At 35.9% G+C, this 20,263-nt stretch overlaps 1 protein-coding gene and 1 long non-coding RNA gene across 7 annotated transcripts in view; one reads left to right on the top strand and one right to left on the bottom strand.

Moving 5' to 3' along the window:
- LOC123311813 (histone deacetylase complex subunit SAP130) overlaps positions 1–20,263 on the bottom strand; it is a 167,037-nt gene that overhangs the window by 95,373 nt on the left and 51,401 nt on the right. The gene's annotated exons all lie outside the window — the stretch shown is intronic.
- LOC123311834 lies at positions 5,711–6,246 on the top strand. Its single transcript, XR_006537527.1, has 2 exons — positions 5,711–5,887; positions 6,137–6,246. It is a non-coding gene; the product is annotated as an uncharacterized LOC123311834 (long non-coding RNA).

The raw sequence follows: 20,263 nt of genomic DNA, 5'->3' as shown, positions 1-20,263 counted from the left end.
TGCGAAAGTAAATTACGTTTCGTTGAGAAGTTACCAGAGATTTCTACAACAAAACGAAAGCAATCTTGTGGTGGATCCCACTGTAAACCTAAGACCTTGAGAAAAGTGCATTCATCATGTTTATCAAATGAGCGTGGATCGACCGACAGATGGGTGGACGGTATATCAGATAGTATTGATGGACTATTGGAGGAAAATTTTCTCAATTCAAAATTACCCTTTTTGAGAAGATTGACCAATTCGTTAATCAAGGATTTGGCTCCTTCCAATGTGGAGCTTCCACTGACAACATCATCCACATATGTATCCTCAAGCAACGCCTTTGACGCATGAGGAAAGTTGGCACCTTCATCTATGGCTAATTGAACAAGGGTTCGCAATGCAAGATATGGTGCACTGTTAACACCATAAGTGACCGTCAACAGACGGTAATCCTGAGGATCCTCATCAACAGAGAATCTCCAAATTACACGCTGATAGTCAGCGTGTTCTGGTTTTATGCGGATCATACGATACATCTGTCTAATGTCAGCACAAACAGTATATTCATGCAAACGAAAGCGTATTAAAATTGAAATAATATCTTTCTGTAGTTTTCTACCTGTGAGTAGATGATCATTTAGTGAGCCTTGTTCTGGCTGAGGAGATTTTGCGGAAGCATTGAATACTACTCTTATTTTCGTTACATTATTTTGGGTTTTAACAACGCAGTGATGGGGAAGGTAAAACGAATTTGAATGAATAGAGTTGCGAGGAACAAGTTCCATATGATCTGATTCTAAATAATCTCGCATGAATTCAACATAAAGTTTGTATAAATCTGGTTTCTTGATAAGCCTGCGTTCAAGACAAAAGAATCGACTTAGCGCTAATTCACGCATTCCCCTGAATTCGGGTGAAATATTTCGGAATGGAAGTGATACGACGTAACGACCCTGATCATCTCGGTAGTGTTGATCTGAAAATATTTGATCACATAATTTGTCATCCGTTGACAACGGTTCTATTGAAGGAACAGAATCAAGTTCCCAAAATTTTTTTAAAGAAATGTCAGACACAAATTCTGAGCATGAAATAAAAAATGTGGAAATAGGTGCGTTCTGACTGATTTCAAATTTGCCCATCAAAATGTACCCAAGAACAGATTGAATCGCGTCAAGCTGACCGGACTTTCCTATGATTTGTCCAGGCAATAAAATTTTTGAAAACACATCTGCGCCTAATAAAATATCAATGGTACCTGGCATATAAAACCTCTCATCAGCCAATTTCAAATGAGCTAAATGAGACCAAGCAGACTCAGGAACCGGATGAGCAGGTATTCTGTCACAAACCTGATCTAGAACAATTGCGTCTGTCAAAATAATTGGTTCCTTCACTTGTAATGGGCGAAACATCAACGTTAATGAACCATGTGTTGTGTTAGTTCTCATGGAATTTAGACCTTTTACTTCGACATCAACCCTGTGGCGAGGCAAACCTAATAAATTCGCAGCTTTTCTGCTGATGAAAGAAGACATAGATCCGCTGTCTATCAAACAACGGAATACATGAAATTCTCCAAAATTGTCTCGTACTTCTACTAAAGCCGTGGATAAAAGTACTGTGGATGACTTTAGCCAAATACCCGCAGACGCTGTTAAGACTGCTCCGTTAGCAGAACTGGAAGTTAAATCCTCTGAATCAGCAGGAGATTTATCGGAAGATTGAGCCAGGTGTAGTAGCGTGTGATGTCTGTCATGACATTTTCGACAAGTGTTTACTGACTTACATGAGCTCAAATCATGAGACCAGCTCAAACAATTAAAACACAAGTGGTTGTGCTTAGCAAACGCATGGCGTTCCTTAGGTGTTTTTTCCAAAAACTGTGAACAAGAACGCAACACATGATCTTGTTTACAAAGTGTACAAACAGGAATATTGTTTGAGCGTTGGTTTTTATTATCATTAACAAAATAAGTATCAACCCGTTGTTTTACATTAGAAAAAGACTTATTCTGAACAGAAGATTTATATGTACTATTTGAACTATGAGATGTTCCGACGGTATCCATTGCGTTGCAATATTTATTAAGAAATTCAATTAATGTTTTGAATTCTGGGATTGAGGATGATCCATGTTCGAGTTCGAAACGCGCTACAGTAGCGTTGTCTAGACGCTTTATCAAAAGCATGAACATGATAAAATCCCAAGACTCAACCGGAAAATTCATATTCTTCAAAGCAGCCAAATTTTCAGTAAATGTATTCATTAATTCACGAAGTGCGGTATGATTATTACAATTGACTCTAGGCGTCTGTTCAATTGCGTTCCAATGAGCTTGAGCTCTCAACCTCTCATTAGAAAAACGATTAATAAGTGAATCATATGCAATCTGGTAGTTTTGCGAAGTCATAGGTAATGTGCGAACTAAGGACAGAGGGGGTCCTTCCAAAGAAGAAATCAAATAGTTAAACTTTTCAATTTCTGTTAGCGAAGAATTGTTATGAACTAAAGCATCGAATACATCAAGATATGTCACAAATTGCGTGTAATCTCCTCTGAATTTTTTTATTTCTATTTGTGGAAGACGAACATTAGGCGTAGAATTATTAGGCGAGCAAGTTGCTAGACTTTGCTTCCGAGACAAAACAGATTGCGCAGAAAGATTCAAAGATTCCCCATTTGGATCAAACAATTGTGCATAAATTGTTTTAGCGGAAAAGTAACTGTTCTGAAAGTCACCTCTAACAGACTCTTCCAAAGTCAGATCAGCATCATCACTTTGTAAAAGAATACTAGTCACTGTCTGATGTTGCTTATTAAACTCTTCACGAACTTCATCGATTTCAGTGAATCGAATTCTGAAGGAGGTTCTAAGTGATGCATCCGAAACTGCTTTATTAGCCAAATCAAGAAGTGAAGTCAGTTCAACTATACAAGAAGTTCTTATGAACTTAGCCCTTTTTAGTTTAAAATCCGTCATTTTCGGATTGCATAAAGGAATTTCAAGAAACTATTTGATTGTTAATGAGAAAAATAGTGCAAAAATGCGTAGTATATCGAATCAATGGAATTCAATAACAGCGATCAGTAATTATCACGAATAATTGCGATTTCAAAAGAATATGCATAAACGATGCCACTCCAAATGCGTTGAGTGCACCGTACTGAAACTCGAACAATGTGTCGACTTCGATAAGCGATTTTTTGCGTGAATGCAAATTTATGAGTATAAACAAGAAATAAATGAATGAATCTGAAATTAAGCAAATCAATCAAAAGGAAATTCAATATCCGGCCCGAAGGACCAATGTTACGTCCGATAGCTCAGTTTAATTTGGATAGAAATGTGGACTGTAATATCGCGGGCCTGAAGCCGGAGCGACAGCGAAATGTTTGAATGAAATAAAACCAAAATACGGAATTTGCGGTCAACAGTGATGACTTACCGAAATGATCGTCTCAGTGGTGGTGAAGTTATCTCAGCTCCAAAATCCCAGCTCTTCACAGGGACCCTTGGCTGCGGGAAGTCTGCTCCAACTTTTAATGTTCAAAATGCGGTGTTGATTAAACACAAAACAATATGCGGTGTATGCGTGGAGAACTGGTTCTCAGGCGCTTCAATCCCATGTCACCAATGTTGACTTCGTTAACGCGTAAGCTTATGACATTTAGCTGTCGCTCAAACCCCATTTCACAAGACGACCAAACATATATATATATATATATATATATATATATATATATATATATGTTACGGCTAAAGATAGGTCTAAGCGTAAACTTAAGATTAGCCGGCTAAACTTAAGTTTTTATTCGAGGACCGGCTAAAGTTCGATAAAATATTCATCTGCGTCAGGGAATTTCATCTTTAGCCGGCTAATGTGCACGCATTATCCAAAACGATACTAAAAATGTATTCGATGGACACGCGAAGGGGTGATGTCTTTTGAATGGTCGGATGGGAGACGACGAAAGCACGAGGCCACGTTTTTGTTTCAATTTTTAGAATTGAAATATGCAAAATAGCATCGAATGTTATTTTCTTGAGGTTTTGTTTCATAACGCCCATGGTTTTTCAATTTAACATTTAATGAGTTATTTTCATCTGTTTAGGAGATTAAAATGCTCTTCAAATCGAGCCTAAGTTTTTTTATAATAATTCACATACAGAAGAACGTGGATAGTCAATTGTCCTGTGAAAAACCAGAATATGACATCACAAAGGAATGAAGCATTAGATATTAGACATGGCCCGGGTTTCATATAGCTTGATCGGGGAATCAACCCTTGATTGACGAACAGACGTCAATTTGTTTTCAATCGATAATTCAATCATGATCATTCAGAATATCATTCTCGCATCATGATGTTTATAAGTCCATTTACTTATTCTTAATTGCTACTTCTTCTATATATTCAGAAATGAAAAGGTTTCAGTGATTTCGTTTTAGAAATCGAGTGACTGTCAAATCGTTGATCGGAGTTTCATGAAACCCGCTGATAGAGATTTTTTTTCTGTTAACAAAAGTATATTTCCAATACCATTCAATAATTAGGTTTATGAAAAAATTCGCTACGAAAAGGAAACGATAGTTTCTAATTTCTCTCCAACCAATACTTTTGCAAAAAAGAACCATGAATATGAAAAAGTTAAAAACACTTTTTCTAGCTGATATTGTTAAAAATTTCTTCCCAAGTCATTTAAGAGCTTCCAAAATACGGCCTGTTGCCACCCTTGATGAATCCTGGTGGATTCAAGTGTAGTCAGCGTAAAGCTTATCAGCCTATAGTCCGGTCAGCTACAAACAAGATTGGGTACTGCTACTTATATTTACCCAGAATTTGATGGTATTTTGATGGAGAAATTCGCGGCATCATTCTTTTCTTCCTAATCTCCTATTGCTCATTAAATTCCCTTGCAAATTATGAATAATAACAAGATGAAAGATGACCATTAACTCTACAGTTTTCCCTCACACTCAAAAGAGCTTGTTCGTCTAGAATTTTGTCATGAGGCGTTTGGATTTTTAGATTCGCTAATAAAATAACGTTGCGACACAGTAGAAACAAATATATGTTATTTCTCAACTGCTTAACAGAATGCTTTTCTGCTGTTGAAAATATGTAAAATTCATACAAAAAATGCACTGCCTTAATAGTTTGATTATATAACTATTTCTTCACATTTTTTTAATTGCCGAAAATTTGCGCGCTTCAAGCCTTGCCAATACTCTTCTTCATTTCTATTAGCGTCTACATCTTTAGCCGATGGGATGTGGTTACACTTAAGTTTAGCCCGCTAAAGATAGGAGAAACTGACATTAGCAAATACCCGAAGCTAAACCTAAGTTTAGCCGGCTAATCTTAAGTTTATGTTATATATTTTGTTATGATTCCTTTTATTTGTTTTTTCGTTAGAGATGAGAATGAATTTTAGAATCAAATAAATGATAAAATTAAATTTTAAAATTCCCGGTAGACTCTATCACTATTGAGGATTCAAGAAAAATGAAAAATTTATATATATTAATATAACATTTAATGCCATTAAAAAAATAATCTCAATTCAAAACTCTCGAAATATTCTAATTAAATTCCTATAATTAATTAAATCTAATTCTATATGAAAAGGAAAACTACACTTACATCTATGTTACTGACTAATCTATGGTCCAATATCCACAAATTCAAAATGTAGGTTATGTTTGTCTTTAAAGTTTATTTCACACCAAAATGCTCCTTGGCTTCTTGTTGTCTGGATATGTTGCTTTCAGCTATTATTTCTAGGTCCTTCCACCGTTGAATTGGTTGCTCAGGATCACAATGAATGTTACTTTTATGAAAGTAATTCAACAGCCAGTAGTATACTTCCAAATATATAAATATTATCGTCTTGATATGGTAATACCTTCTGTTTCTACTTCAACTGAGTTTTTTGGCTTCAATTTCCAATTATTCAAACGATTTGTACCTTTTACAATTTCTGCAATGCTTCTTTCTACTCTCGATCTTCATATCTCCCTTCTTTTTTTTCTTGTTTCCCTGGTTTCCATCCCCTCACTTTCCTACACTCTTGATTTCCTAATTTTCAACTTATCTATTCATAGACACTATTCACAAATTTTTATAATCTAAATTTTTCATTTTCAGTTATTGGCCTCAATAGATATTGGATATGAATTTTGAATATCAGTATAAAAATATGTACTTCAACTTGAATATATAAGTAATATATCATAATGTATCCTTTTCAAATGTGATTTGGAATTTTATATTGAACGTAAATATATATATATATATATATATATATATATATATATATATATATATATATATATATATATATATATATATATATATATATATATATATATATATATATATATATATATATATATATATATATATATATATATATATATATATATATATATATATATTTTTTTTTTTTATTTTTTTTTATTTTTTTTATTTTTTTTTATTTTTTTTTTTCACCACTATGGGGTTGGTTCACCGAGTACACCGGTCCGCTTTTCGGACAAGGTGGACTCAGGAGGTGGTAAGGAACTTTCGCACTATCCTTGTGGTTGCAAGAATAACCTGATTCTGTGCAGTACTTATTAATTCTTTTTGTAGACCCAGCATGACAGTGTACTCCTCCAAGTGTGCCTCGACCAGTCCATTGGTGGAAATTATGAGTGGGAGAATCACCACCGACCTGAGAGCGTAAGTGTTCTTCAATTCGAAGGCAAGGTCTTGATACTTCGTAAGCTTATCCGTGAATGCTTTGGGTATATTATCATCAGCTGGAACCGTGACATCCATGATTTTGGCAGATTTTTGCCCCTTGTCGAAAAGCACTATATCGGGCCTATTATGCGGTATTGGTTTGTCCGTTGTTATGACCATATCCCAATAAAGTTTATATGCGCCGTTTTCCAAAACTGTGCTCGGACGATACATACATATGGCTTTTTTGATCTTTTCACCAATCCAGTTTCTTCGGCAATGGCACGATGGAAAATTCTAGCCATGGCATTATGTCTCTCCGTGTAGTCTGTCGGCGCCAAGACGGAACACGAGGACACGACGTGTTGTATAGATTCCGGCGCCTGCAAGCATCTACGGCATCTATCAGTTGGTATGTTTCTTGCCGTTATGTTTTTTTATGTAGGATCTCGTTGGGACCACCTGATCTTGGATGGCAACGAGTCTGCCTTCCGTTTCTGGGTACAGGTATCCAGCCCTAAGGTAAGTTAGTGACTTCTTTTTATTGATGTTATTTTTTTCCAGGTTACCAGGATACCTCCCATGGAGCGCCTTGCTATGCCACTCCCGAATGAGTTGTGCCTCTGTTATACCACCAACTGGTCCCCCCTGGCTGCTCAGATTTAATGGAGTCAAGTTCTCGTCACTCCGACATATAGCCTGCAAAAGAGGTGAGTTCTTTGCATGAAAATATTCTCGCATGCTTACGACTGTTTCGTTGTACGTTTTCTCAATATTCTGCAGACCTCTCCCTCCTTCCTGTCTTCTAATATATAGTCGATTAGACGAAGCGTGTGGGTGGTGAACTCCGTGCCTGGTTAGTAGCGCGCGCGTTTTAATATCGAGTTCTTTTAATTCTGCAGCAGTCCACTTGATAATTCCAAATGAGTATGACAAACACGGGAGAGCCCACATGTTCATCGACATGAACGTCGCTTTAGCATTCAGCTTGGACTGCAGTATTTTTTTCACTCTCGAGAAGTATTTTTCCCGAAAAATGTTCTTCATTTCGGCCTTCTTCATGTCCAAGGCTTGTTGTATTCCTAGGTATTTATAATGACCTTGCGCGCTAGGTATTGTTACGTCCTCCATGACTGCGAGTCCCTCGCCATCCCGTATTTGCCCCCTTCCTACGTGAACCACCGCGCACTTATTCACCCCAATTTCCATCCCTATGGTCTTCGTGAAGGAAGCGACTATTTTTAAAAGTTTTTTCATTTCTTCTTCATTAGCAGCATATAATTTAATATCATCGATATACATTTGGTGGCTTATTTTGATGTTCCGAGATCTCTCCACAATATATCCATATTTCTGTCTGTTTATGAGCTGACTGAGGAGGTTCATCGCCAGGCAGAACCAGAGGGGACTAAGAGTATCCCCCTGAAATATGCCACTTTTTATATTTATTGTTTCTGTTTTGTAGTGATGGTTTTTAGTGTTGACGACCAGGTTCGTACGCCAAGTCTTCATCAGGTATTAATAATAATAATAATAATAATAAATTTATTTGATCCATTAAGACACTAGATACATAGTGTATAGGACATGTCAGGCTAAAAACTTAAGAAACTAAGGAGTCGTACAAATATTCATCTACAGAGTAAAAACCTTTTTTCACAAGAAGGTTCTTAATTACATTCTTGAACAGTTTAGAATTTAACTTTTTCACAGAGGCTGGTAGATGATTGTACAATTTCATGCTTGTATATGAAGGACTGCATTCAAATCTGTGTGCTCTATGCTTCGGAAATGAAAACGTCTTAGAGTTCCTCGTCTCATACTTATGATGATCTGACAATTTTAACCATCTATTTTCATTTTCTTTAGCATAGAGCAAACATTTAAAAATATATATACAGGGCAACGTCAAAATTTTGTTCTCAACAAAAACTGGCCTACAAGAGTTCAGTGGATGGAGGTGGAATATGGAACGAATAATGCGCTTTTGTGCTATGAACACTCTGGAAATATCAGAGCAACTTCCCCATAGCAAGATGTTATAAGATAAGTGGCTATATACAAGGCTATAATATACATTCAAAAGACAGTCCAAAGGCAAAACATTTTTGATTCTGTTGATCGCAAAGAAAGAGCTGTTCAGTTTCTTACATAGTACGTCGATGTGGGCCGTCCACCTCAAATTTTTATCTACATAGAGACCAAGAAACTTAGTTGTCTCAGATGTCAATATTGAGTTATCCCCGCAATTTATTCTAAAGGTTGTTAATTCATTATTCTTCAAACAAAAGTTAATGCATACCGTTTTTTCTACATTAACCATTAGGCGGTTTGAGCGACACCAGTTCACAAATTCACGAACAACACGTTCACATAGCCTCAGAAGTTCTTCGAAACTGTTGGCAGAAAGAACCACGGAAGTATCATCGGCAAATATAGTTAGCAATAAGCAGGCTAAGTACTCGGGCAAGTCATTTATAAAAAGCAAAAACAGAAGTGGTCCCAACACAGAACCCTGCGGGACTCCAAGGCTAATGTGACGGGGTCCAGAAAAATTTTCGCCTATTTTTACCGCCATAGTCCTCCCATCGAGAAAACTGCGCAACCAATCCAGAAATACACCCCTGAAACCCAAATTGTAGCACTTTTCAAGAATGAATTCGAAAGAGAGTGAATCGAAAGCCGAAGAAAGGTCAAAAAATAGACCTGCCACAAATAAGCTCTTGTCTAAGCATTCATATACTGATTCGAAAAAATTGACTGCTGCAGACTGTGTCGAATGACCACTTCTGAATCCGTGCTGTGCAGAATCTATAAGATTGAATTTATTGAGATAACACATCATTCTGTTCAATACAATTTTCTCGAATACCTTGGAAAATACGCTGAGTATTGATATCGGGCGGTAATTCATTATTTCCTCTGGATCGCCTCTTTTGAATATGGGGATGACTATGGATTTTTTAAGGATTTCTGGAAACTTAGCCGATGTTATAGAAATATTGATAAGATGCGCTAAATGCTCACTTATTACCTGATTCATTGCCTTCAGTATTTTTGTGGATACAGAATCGACACCAACGCTTTTTTTATTTTTTAGGGATCTGATGGTTTCCTCAACTTCTGCTTTTATTACAGGATAGAAAAAGAAATTTTTATCAACCATTGCTGCTAAAGTACAGGATTGTGATAGATTAGCGCCATAACAAGATCTCAATTTAGAATTTGTGATAGAGGAAAAGTGTTCCGCAAAGATTTCAGTCAGCTGATTTGGTTCATCGCACATAACACCACTAAAGTCAATACATATGTCGTTTTGGCTATTTGTCCTACCAGTCAAGCCATTTACAATGTTCCACACTGTTTTATTTCTATTTTCGGAGCGATCGATTATCGAACTATAAAACTTCAACTTAGAGGCCTTTATCAATTGCCTATGCTGATGTTTGGCAACTTTATAGTTTTGAAAAGTGACTGGTGTACCTAGATTCTTATGAAGCCAATGGAGATTAGACAGATTATATTTACTTTGAACAATCTCAGGCGTCCTCCACCTCCCCACCGATCGATCCGGAGCCAATTTATTCATAGGACAGTACCGCTCAAGAAAATGCTGCAGAACACCCAAGAAAGATTCAAAACACATGTCAACGTCATTGTGAGAATAAACTTCATCAAAACAGTGCCCAGATAAAGAAGCTATAAGATTATTAACATTAACTTGGCTCAAATTTCTGAATGAATGTGTTCCGAATGTTTTCCTTTGTTCTGGTCGGAAATTCAATTCTACTAAAATGCTTTTATGGTCACTAATATATGGTTCAAAAACAACAACTTTATAATCCCGTGGATCTACATTTGTAATGATATAATCTACTTTTGAGATACTAGTATGGCCATTGATGTTAGTGAACTCCCTAGTGGCATACCTCGACGTAACCTTCAGCTTGAAGCAATCTAGAAGGTCATCCAACATTTTTGAATTTTTACATTCAGTTTTGAGGAAATCTATGTTAAAATCTCCACACAGGAGAATAAAATCAACAGTATCGATACATGACTGCAATGCATTAAACAATCCAGAGAAGAACAGTTCGATGTTTCCATCACAGGGTCGATACACACTAATAATGCCCAAGCGAGAGCCTTCAACTGAAATTACAATACCACAGATCTCCACATGCATTTCCTCGGAGAATCTAGAAACCTTCAATTTTCTCAACCTCAAGTCATTCCTCACATATAATACGGATCCGCCGTGTTCTCTGACTACGCGACAAAAAGAATCAGCTCGCACATACCCCGGTATCACCGCGGAGTCAATACTGGCCGCACCACACCAATGTTCTGACACACTCAACACATCAATATTTGTGTCCAGCAATAACAGCTCTAAAATGTCTAGTTTGTTCAAAATGCACTGAGTGTTCAGCTGCATGATTCTCAGACCTTTAGGATTAGCAGTAGGAATTAATTTATTCGTTCCTGATTCAATTTTCTTCTGTGAAAAAAATGATGCACGCTGACCTTATTAGGCCAGTTGGAACCATCAAGTGCTTTGTCATATTCTGAACTAGGAATCAGTACTTTAAATGACGCGTAAGAATCTGGGTATCGGGATGTAAGTTTCTCACATATGACAGTGGAAAACTTGTCCCTGAGAAAATTCTGCAGATTTTCTATAGTTGTATCGGGCCTGAGATTCGAAACGTGGAGAGCCCTGAACTTTTCTAGACCTTCCACGCCTTCAGCGCCCGAATTTGTTCCAATAACAAGTGCTTTTCTAGGTTTGCGTTTCTGTTTCCTTTTATTCCCAACGACATTCCATGGGTTACTGTCCGCTGTAGATTCATCGGCTTCATTTACATTAGTCACTAATTGCGCTGATTCGATCGCCCGATTTACTTCCTTCAGGGTGAACTTTTTCAAGGGCTTGGACTTCTTTGTTAAAGGAGCGGCAGTTGAAGATCCCGCGACAGACCCGTCACTAATCAAGGTAGATGGCCGAGGAGCATCCGTTGCAGTTGCCGCTGCATAAGAACCGGTCAGACTGGTCAGAGGGAAATTCCCGGAATTCCTCACACCCACATTATCCGAAGTATGTTGCTTATCGTTATCAGACGCGCCGATAAGATTTTTTTTTAGTTTGTCTATTTCTTGCTCCTTGTTTATAATTTGATATTCAAGGGATTGAATTTTGAACCTTAGGAGAGAATTATTTTCCATAAGGATGTTATTTTTCGACTCCAGCTCAAAAATAATTCTGAGGAGAAGATCATGCTGTTTGGATTCGCCACTTATGTCTTTCACTGCGGTCTCGCAAATAGGTGATGAACTGACACTGATTTTATCAGAAGGAACTAGACCGGATATTTCCGCATTGCAGCACTTTTTCATTTTAGATCCGCAACCGGGATGAAAAGACTTTAGGCAGATAAGACACTTTGCACTATTCTTTGCGATAGATCTCTTGCAGCATCCACATTGAGGGATAACTGGCACAGAGAGATTCACATCGACTTCTTTACTCGCCGACATCTCGACGTTGAATATGAGAAGAAGATCAATAATTGCTTCAGGGACCCTGTATATCTTTAGAACTTTAATGAGCCAGGTGTGCGGCACAGAATCAAAGGCCTTTTTGTAGTCCACCCAGGCGACTGATATACTCCTTTGTTTCTTTTTTACCTGCTTAGCGATGACATAATCTGTTATTAGTAGCTCCTTACATCCTCGGGTGTCCCCACGAGATCCACCCTGTTCTTTAGCAAGTATGTTATTTTTGTTAACGTGTCGCCATATGTGTCTTGTTAAAACTCCTGTAAGTAATTTATAGACCGTGGAAAGGCAGGTGATCGGCCTGTATTTTTCTGAGTCTTGGGTTATTTCCCCTTTTGGTATCATAATAGTAGTTCCTTGCGTGAAATAATGGGGTATTATTGTAGGATCTTTCAAGGTTTGCTGGAAGAGTTTAGCTAAATGTTGGTGAGTAGCCGTGAAGTGTTTCCACCAGTAATTCTATACTCCATCCACTCCCGGAGCTGACCAATTGTTAGTTTTTCTGAGCACCGATTTTATATCCTCAACGGTGATTTCTACATTTTCACTGGAATATCTGGAAGGTTCCTTTTCCGCCTTCTTGATCCATGAAGCTTGGCTATCGTACGTCTTTTCTACCTCCCATATTCCCTTCCAGAAAAGATGCATGGCTTCTTCCTCTGGTGGCTCTCCTAGTTCAGATGGTCCCTCCCCCAAGCTTCTGAAAAATTTTTGCTGGTTTTGGTAGTATAATTTGTTATTTTTATACCTTTTAACCCTTTCATTATAGCGTCTTATTCGATAACCTAATATTTTTATTTTTTGTTTCAGATTTTCGGAAACGAGTATCATCTGCTGCTTGAAGTTTTCATCTCTGGCCTTGACTCCAGCATCCGACGTGATCCGGTGAGTTAATTTTAAAATACGCGCAAATGGTGACTCAGCGCTCAGGTAAGTTTGTAAAAGACTAATCTTCTTTCTCATCTCGTTTATTTTTCTTTCCAGACGATCTTTCCAAGGTGGTGGGCCTCGGCTTTCCTTGCTCTTTGGCACCTCCCGAATCTCCACGCCCATCTCAGCGCACACAGTTAAGGCAGCCGCATAGACACAATCCGCGAGTTCTTCAATAGCTTGGTCACGGTTGATTTTTTGGTCCAATATCCTATTAAGGTCGTCAACTTTCTTCATCAAATTCTTTGAACCTCTCAACTTAGGTATCCTAGGTCTATTTTCAGGAGGTATTCCACTATACATGAGAAGGTTCTTTATGAATTTCCGCTCCAACTTACTTGTATCATTATATTATATATTAATATATATATATATATATATATATATATATATATATATATATATATATATATATATATATATATATATATATATATATATATATATATATATATATATATATATATATATATATATCCTCCTATCATTATGGCTTCATGTAACATGCAAGGACCATTCATTGTGGCTTCAGGCGAATTATGACTTCAGTATATGTGAAGCCATAATGTAATTCACGTTTTCCGCTCAATGAAGCTACCGATTTGACTCTGGTTTACGTGATTCGAAGCACTGAGTGATTTGGAAGAACCTTGAATACAGATATCTGCTTCAATTGTAAAGATGACATCACTATTACGAAATGAAAATTTCTTCTCGTGAAGCCCTAATGGTCGGAGAATGGTGAATATTGTATATTTTAGTTTGAGACATTGCCACCGGGGGCGTGACTGTAATATACATGTCCTGTATATTGTAAACTACACCTTGTACTTTATGGACTCAGAGATGTGGCAACATCTCCTTCCCGTTTTTATCTATGGTGAATAGAGAGAATTCTCATCCAGCGGTTGAATTTCGAATATTTCTTGGGGATGCAGAATTCTTATTGCGCGTCAGAGTTAGGTACTCATCTTGTGGTCTTTCAAAGCTTCTATGAAGGAAAACGTCATATATGGATATTAATATTCTAATCAGTGATGAAAATTCGTGGTTCAATTTTTTATCAGTCAAACGCATATTCTAGTTGAATACTGAAGAATAACTGATATGTTAATTCAGCCCAAATGCTATCTCAAGCCGAAACCATGTGATAAGCCAAAATATAATGGCTTCCAGAAATTTTTTTAGGTGTTCTGATGATTCGAAGAAAATCAGGAACTTCTTTACATTAACTGAAAAAAAAATGAAATGCTTGAATTGCAAACTTATTTCCAAAATTAATAAAATTGTTTTTCGCTTCATATAAAAAAATTTAATCTGATGGAAAAAACAACTTTCCATAAAAAACAAAAAACCTCTTCTTTTCATTTCATAATGAACTTGCAGTTCAAATGTCGTCGAAGTTAGTAACACGACCTTCGAAATAAAAGAATTTTACCAACGACATAGAGCTCAGGAAGATATTCCTGAAAAATGTTGCAATGAAATGAGTTTAATATAACAAATACCTAGTTGGTTTAGTTGGTTTTGGTAAAACACAACTACATAATAATTTTCCCACATTTGATCCCGACCTCGAATGATATAAAATTATTTATTAGCATAGTAGTCTATCAGCATACTGCAAAAGTATTATCATTTGGTGGGTAAATATTGAAAAAATCCCAAATGAAGATTCAGTTTATTATTTAAACAATAATATGAAGTCAAGGATAACAGAACAAAAGTAGGTTATACATAGTGTTTGTTCATGAAAATTTCGAGTCAGTATAAAAACCAACATATTCTGAACCTTAGGAAGTCTTTATTTACAGCTCATGAGAATAAACGTTGAGATATCTTCACAAACTAGATTATCTGCTAAATTACATCAAAAGACTACGATTTGAAAATTTTTACAGTCGAATTTCAGTTAAGATTGTATCAATATTCTCTAAAAGCCCTTATTATAATTCGATATTCAATCTTAATCTTACTCTATATCAGTATTATTATTTGGTAATGAAAAATAGTAGGTAAAGCTAGGGTTTTTAGCGTATATGGAAAACTCGGTCAACCGGTTTCAACATCTCTTCACTTAATTTGATGAAAAATATTATGTTTGATCAATATTGATATTATTGATGATAATTGATAAGAATGAAGGCTTTTAGAGTAATGGAAAACTCTGTCATATTGGAACACTTGTGGCGTTTTTTCACTCCTGATGAGAGTCTTCAATTCTCATATTTTTTTTCGTGTTGAGTAATAATGAATAATGATTCTACTATGGCCTTAAATTTAGAGCCAGCTCGTCCAGCATGGAAGAAAATGACACTAAAAATAAAATACATACTGTGAGAGTTTGGCAAATCAAAAACGTTATGAGATTTTCTAAATTATTATTCTTTAAATGGTGGAAAATTTCATATTCTGCAAAAAACAGGCTTCTTCAAGGTTGATTCGTGTTTGACTGAGGTAGGAAGAATCACTTCACGATGTGGGAGCGAGACCGATGATGACACTATTATAAAATTCATTTAATATGTTTCATTTAGATAATAAGGTTTATAACAGATGTTCGAATTGTTTTCCTCAGCCGCAATGCAAGCTTGATATCTCCTTAAGAGGAGTCTACACCGTTCTAGTGGTCAGTTCAAAAAGAGAAAATGAATATCTCACATCAGAAACTGCTAATTTATATGGGGTATTCATTATAATTCAATTCAATCAGTTCGTCACCTACGAAATTTAGAAATTTTTTTATTCGTCAAACAGAAAAAAAAATTTTTTTTATTGAAGAACAAATATTCATTCATGTTATTAACTTTCCGATGTGGAATTATCTCTTCTATGAAATTCCACATGAAAAAATTTCTCCAAAAGTCTCGACATTGGCTACGATTCGTATCCTGGTGAAATTGAAAAAAGACGTTCGTCTTTTCGACGAAAGTGGAAACTATTGTAATATTCGTAACTTCTACTGATCGTTTAAATGTTCTGGAAAGACCCCACATTCTGGTAGTCTTTCCCCCTTTACGCCTTATATGGATGGCGAGGAATTCCCGTGGTATAAACTCCTCTATAAGATCGTGTTATCAAACGTTTGTTTCTTCCATTGTTAACAAATTCAGCTGCCTCCATTTATCTGTGCAGTAACTCAGATATTTTCGATTGGCTAAATAAACCTTTACTTTCTCCGCTCCAAAAAAGATAAATCTTGCAGATTTGAATCTGGTGAACGAGATAGTAACCAATCGCTAGAGTATACCTCATCAAGATACTTTCTAACTACCACTCGTGCAAGTTATGCGTGCTCAGGTAACCATATTTTTCCAATGTGGACTCATCTGTCCATAAATTTTTCTCTGCGAATCACGGATTTTCCTGATGCTGTTGTTCGACAAAAGCTACACTGGGTTGATGGTTCCGGGACAGCAAACATTTGTACTCGCGCGCGTACTCGAGTCTAATTTTATTGCGTCATTCTCAGTCTCGCTCCCACATCGTAAAATACTTCTTTCTGTTCAACTCAAACTACAATAAGCCCCAAAGAAGGCCTTGGGCACACAAGAATTATTTTCAAATAACTAAGAAAAATGTCTTGGAAACTATTTTTTGCAAAGAATCAAATCGTCCACTATTCAAGGAATGATCTAGTATTTTTTCAAGAAGAGTCAGATGGTCGATGAATCGTTCTCCCGGTTACAGCTTGCCGTCTACATCTGGGACACCCTGTATATATATTATAGTGCTTACTTTATTATGACTATCATTTTTAACAAAAACCGTCCAAAATTGAATAAACAACCCCTTCATAGTGGAAGCTATGCCAGAATTTGATCTCGTTGAATTTGCAGCCCTTGCAAAATTCTTTAGATACAATCAAACTTCAAATCACAAAAGCAACATGGATCCGAATAAGAAGAAGAAACCACATATAACACCTACCAACCGCACTAGCATTTGGAGATATCGATAATCGTTTGTGGATGAAAACAGTTGAAACAGATGATTCAAAGAAAAACGCCAGCCTAGCAAACCTTCCCTGACATTCTGATCTACCAAAAATAAATTTTCAGTGTGAAATTTCTAAAGAGAAAAAAAGAGACCTCCAACAAATGCTCATATATCTCGGGAATGAATACTGCTGATTTCATGAGAATCTTCTCACTGTTCCAAGAAACGCAGGGAATAAGCAGTTGATGTTGATATCCCAGGTTGAGAATATGAATAGCTATTCATGGTTAGGTACAGTTTTCCCATTCGACTTTCAGAATTTAGTTCACTCATTGAAACTTCTTTCTTATTATTCAGTATATTTTCTTATCGGACTGTTGACTGAGCATATTCTCGTTGTTTTAGTTAACATTGTTTCTCCAGGGACAGATGTCCCTGCAGTTAAAACAAATTTCCGATACTTCTTGTTGTGTTAATATTCATTACACAAATTTTGAGTATTAAGTCAACAGTAGTTTGAATCGTGACAGCATAGTAAACATGGCACGCAAAATTGAAAAATAGTAAATTTTCTTGTGCAGATAAAAATATTCACACGGTGCATGAATTTCTGGGTTCATGGGTTGAAGCTTGCATAGGTATATTATATTGCCATCACAATGAAAAAATTGATCAGATACGTTTCGGTATATTGAATTCTCACTGAAATAACCTAATGTGATTTGGTTGACAACGAGAGGTTATAATTGTTTCGATTCAATTCCATATACATCGAGTATTTCAGACATCTCACTTGGTAGACAGTTGAATAGAGTAGAAATTGGAAAAAGCAAGGAAAAAGGTCATCAGCAGTACCTACTAGCCACTAAATCTTCATAAACAAAAATGTGGGTTCATCAAGAGATCGAAATTTAAGTTATGCATAAGCGATCTTGAATAAAGAAAGTGTGAAATTTTTAGAGAGAACTGTATCGAAAGCATATGAAAATAAACAACAAACAGCAGCGATATCGGCACCAGTGGTTCGAAATTAAATAAATAAACTCAGTAAGTATTCAAAATAATACATTTCAATATTCAACTCATAATACTGAAAAACAAGGAATCAAAGATAGAACTCACTGACTATCGAAACGAGATAGCTGTTGCGATATATCAAAATCTATAATTGAAAAACAAAACTGTATAAAATTTTGTCAGTATTTTCTCTGAGCGTGCTAAGTAAAGGTATTTTCCACTAAATCTTTCAGACGAAACAGTCAAATTCCATGAGATGGGTCTTTCCTCTGATTGAACTCTCGTATACTAGTTGTAGGAAACTAACGGCCGTTTTCGATAAAACTATTTATCCATCGTTTCACTTACTGACGATTAGTAACCATTGGTAACAATTCTAAAAAATATCTACAGATAGATCATAGAAACGAAATCAGATGTAGGTATTGTCTATCTTCAGTAGCTGAAACAATGGATAAACGTTTATTGAAAACGGCCGTTAGAATATCGAGCACAAATAAAAAGCACACTTCATATTTCAAAAACTTATGGCTTTGAAAAAATCAGAACGAATTTTGGATGTGGAAAAATCATGAATATCCACAAAGAAATCTCTTTAATCTTGATTCTTCATAAAAACGCACTTTCGAGTTTTTACATACAGTGTTTTTCATATCCGGTACATTCATACATACGACACGAAAACTGTTAAAATGGACTCTTAAGAAAATAAATCAGCAGAAATATGCTTATCTCATACCGAAAATATTCCTACTAATTCAGAACTGAATTTAAACTCAGATTTTGTTTGCTTTTTATCGAAATCATTTATCTAGCAGCTTTTTCCACACTCCAGAATAGTTGCCTTATGCAAACTTTATAGGTATTTTAAGTAGATAATTTTTTCATAAAATGATCAGCACCGGCTTTCGAAAAAATATCAGTTGAATATTTCAGGTCGAGTAGTTTTCACAAAATTAATTATTCTGGATAACAAAGTAGAAAAAGTTCAAAAATTCGATTCTATATTCCAGTAACCATAGATTTTTATACTGAAGTACTAGAGGATTCTTTCTGGTCCATTTTTATAATGGATAAGATCGCGATCCTGACCAGATGGATAACGAACTCAACTAGACACGTGAATATTCAATTCGAACTGGAAACGAAGCTGTAAAATCTACCTCATAATTGTCGGAATAGCAATCTCTCTGGCAACGCTGTGGGGGAATTAAACGCCATTTACATGAGTCCGTAATGTTATCTTCTTGTACAAAAAGCGTATATTTGACGCCACAATGTTATGAACTTATACTGAAGCCATAACATACGCCAGATGTTGAAAATTCGTATATTCATTTTTCATCGTACGCTATTCTTCGTAGACAGGGAGTATAATTGGTCGTTTTGGTTGAATATACACGAATCAAAACCGACATAGGTCGTCTCTTTCTAGGTGACGCCATAATGGTTGGTCTATGGTCTGAAGCCATAATGTTCGGAGATGTAATATATATATATATATATATATATATATATATATATATATATATATATATATATATATATATATATATATATATATATATATATATATATATATATATATATATATATCTGCTAGGTTAAGGGTGTAGTGACTCAGGTATCTGATGTAATAAATGTGAACTCTTTTTTCTTTACCGAGCTTTCGCAATTAATTTATTGCATCAGATACCTGAGTCACTACACCCTTAACCTAGCAGATATTAAAAAGAAAAGGCTCTTAGTTCTGTTAACTTAACTATATATATATTAGACTGATTCAAAAAAATCGACTTTCTCTTTTTTTGAGAAATACACCCCTTATTATCTTCAGGGCATTGAAAAAAGGCGTCTGTGAAAATATTGGCCGAAAATATTATTATTTAGAGGTCGCTCATCGAGGATTTCTATTTTCCCTACTAATAGCAGGGGAAAAATATTTATTTTTAGTTAAAAAATTCCAGTTCGCAAACCAATGGACCGATTCCATTGAGCGATATATTTTTATGTAGGGAATTAGGTGCTCTACAAAAACTGCCCCATGAAATTTTTCCATGAAACGGCTTTTCGAAAAGTTATTAGAGCTTGAAATTAAATTTT

The sequence above is a fragment of the Coccinella septempunctata genome, chromosome 4 (assembly GCF_907165205.1).
Source record: "Coccinella septempunctata chromosome 4, icCocSept1.1, whole genome shotgun sequence".
NCBI lineage: Eukaryota > Metazoa > Arthropoda > Insecta > Coleoptera > Coccinellidae > Coccinella > Coccinella septempunctata.
This window is presented reverse-complemented; position numbering and strand designations above follow the sequence as displayed.